This window comes from Schistocerca cancellata, chromosome 7 (assembly GCF_023864275.1).
Source record: "Schistocerca cancellata isolate TAMUIC-IGC-003103 chromosome 7, iqSchCanc2.1, whole genome shotgun sequence".
Taxonomy (NCBI): domain Eukaryota; kingdom Metazoa; phylum Arthropoda; class Insecta; order Orthoptera; family Acrididae; genus Schistocerca; species Schistocerca cancellata.
In genome coordinates this window covers 299,098,498-299,100,997 of record NC_064632.1, presented here as the reverse complement: position 1 = coordinate 299,100,997, position 2,500 = coordinate 299,098,498, and the positions used below count along the sequence as shown (strand labels likewise).

The 2,500-nt window shown below is 55.4% G+C and overlaps 1 non-coding gene across 1 annotated transcript in view; it reads left to right on the top strand.

Annotated features, from left to right (window-relative positions):
- Nucleotides 1-2,464: 2,464 nt before the first annotated feature.
- Nucleotides 2,465-2,500, top strand: part of LOC126093605 (small subunit ribosomal RNA) — a 1,910-nt gene continuing 1,874 nt past the window's right edge. The window contains exon 1 of the ribosomal RNA XR_007521735.1: nucleotides 2,465-2,500. This exon is cut by the window's right edge and continues 1,874 nt beyond it. This is a non-coding gene — a ribosomal RNA (small subunit ribosomal RNA).

Below are 2,500 nucleotides of genomic sequence, written 5' to 3'. Positions count from 1 at the left end.
CAATGTAACTCAATTTGCACCGCAATGTAACTCAATTTGCACCGCAATGTAACTCAATTTGCACCGCAATGTAACTCAATTTGCACCGCAATGTAACTCAATTTGCACCGCAATGTAACTCAATTTGCACCGCAATGTAACTCAATTTGCACCGCAATGTAACTCAATTTGCACCGCAATGTAACGCAATTTGCACCGCAATGTAACGCAATTTGCACCGCAATGTAACGCAATTTGCACCGCAATGTAACTCAATTTGCACCGCAATGTAACGCAATTTGCACCGCAATGTAACGCAATTTGCACCGCAATGTAACGCAATTTGCACCGCAATGTAACGCAATTTGCACCGCAATGTAACGCAATTTGCACCGCAATGTAACGCAATTTGCACCGCAATGTAACGCAATTTGCACCGCAATGTAACGCAATTTGCACCGCAATGTAACGCAATTTGCACCGCAATGTAACGCAATTTGCACCGCAATCTACCCCCAAGTTGTGCCTTAACCTAACCCACGTTGTGCCTTAACCTAACCCACGTTGTGCCTTAACCTAACCCACGTTGTGCCTTAACCTAACCCACGTTGTGCCTTAACCTAACCCACGTTGTGCCTTAACCTAACCCACGTTGTGCCTTAACCTAACCCACGTTGTGCCTTAACCTAACCCACGTTGTGCCTTAACCTAACCCACGTTGTGCCTTAACCTAACCCACGTTGTGCCTTAACCTAACCCACGTTGTGCCTTAACCTAACCCACGTTGTGCCTTAACCTAACCCACGTTGTGCCTTAACCTAACCCAAGTTGTGCCTTAACCTAACCCAAGTTGTGCCTTAACCTAACCCAAGTTGTGCCTTAACCTAACCCAAGTTGTGCCTTAACCTAACCCAAGTTGTGCCTTAACCTAACCCAAGTTGTGCCTTAACCTAACCCAAGTTGTGCCTTAACCTAACCCAAGTTGTGCCTTAACCTAACCCAAGTTGTGCCTTAACCTAACCCAAGTTGTGCCTTAACCTAACCCAAGTTGTGCCTTAACCTAACCCAAGTTGTGCCTTACCCTGCTCTGTAATTGGCATATGACACGTTACAGTAATGTATTGTCCAACCGCAACCCGCTCAGAATGTTGTGTACACAGCTACGTGTCATCTCCCCATAACAGCTGCATTGCAGTGTGGTACGCCATAGAGACGTGTGGGAGTAATGGACGCAGTGGATGGCGATCAGCATGAGCCGTCTGTTCATGTAGTGGCGCGTGTATGCAGACGTAGTAGTCTCTTCTCACACAATGTGATAGCACGGTGCCCCGCGTTCCACATCTGCGACATGCTACAGAGGCCGGTTGACAGTTGGTCGCGCAGTGGACATCGCATACGTACGGGGGCACCTTCCACGTGCCCTCTAGTCGGGCACATTTTGTTGCGTGGATGTGAGCGGATGTAGTGTGTCTTGACACCTGACAGGCAGGCATGCAATAATAGTTGACTTTGCAAACGGGGATGGACGTGTACGTTTACTGGTGACGTTACGCAAATGAACAACTGGTAACCCGTTGTGGTGCGGTTGTCCTTGCTGGAGGTACATCTGTGAGGGCAACGATCGGTACAGCTACGAAGCGGTCCCCACCATACCAACGAACGTGAATGTGAATCTGGGTGTGAAGCGATACGCGGCTGTGGGTGGGTGGGACTGTCCCCGGCCGGTGAGGGGGGGCCGCCCGGCGTGCTGGCCGCGCGGTGCGTGGGCGCACGCGCTACAGCCGGCTGGTGGGGGCGCCCAGTGGCAGGCGCGCCGGCCGACGGACGCGGCAGGCGGCGCAGCTGCGCGCCGGGGCACCCTGCGCGCGGCGCCGTGCAGCCAAAGTGGGTCCTCGCCGGCCCGGTGCGAAGCGCGGTGGACATCTGCAGTGTGCTGGTCCGATTGAGGACTGTGTGCGTTGAGGATGCGCCGCCGCCCGGCACTCGGCGCCGCGACGCCGTCTGCTGCTCGGTCGCCCCAGCGGTTCTCGCTGGTGGTTTGTATCGCAGTTGTGCAGACGTGTTGGCACGTGCGCTGTGCTGGGAGAGTTCGCTTCGGCACCCACGTGGGGCCTTTGCCCTTCTGTGGCGCTGGCGTTGGAGCTGCCGGTCACCGTAGGTGGCGCGTGTTGTCTCCCGCCGGCAATGCCACGACAGCACGCTCCCGGGCCTCTGTCGGCAGCGGCAAGCTCAGTTGGGAGCACGGGTGGTCGCACCTAAAGCGTCTACTCGCCTAACTCCGGGCGATTGCGCCTCTCTCGAACCCGACCAAGTACTTAGGACGGCGCTGCGCGCCGCCGGGACCTGAGAGGGTTTCGAGGTGTATTGTGCAGGGGAGCTCAGCCTCCTCCTGTTTGCAGAATAATTGAGCGGACGCTTGCGTGTTCGCGCGGGCCTCTGGGACACACTCCCGGGCGGCCGGCTGCTCAGCTCTAGTTGACGCAGCTCCCTGGTTGATCCTGCCAGTAGTCATATGCTTGTC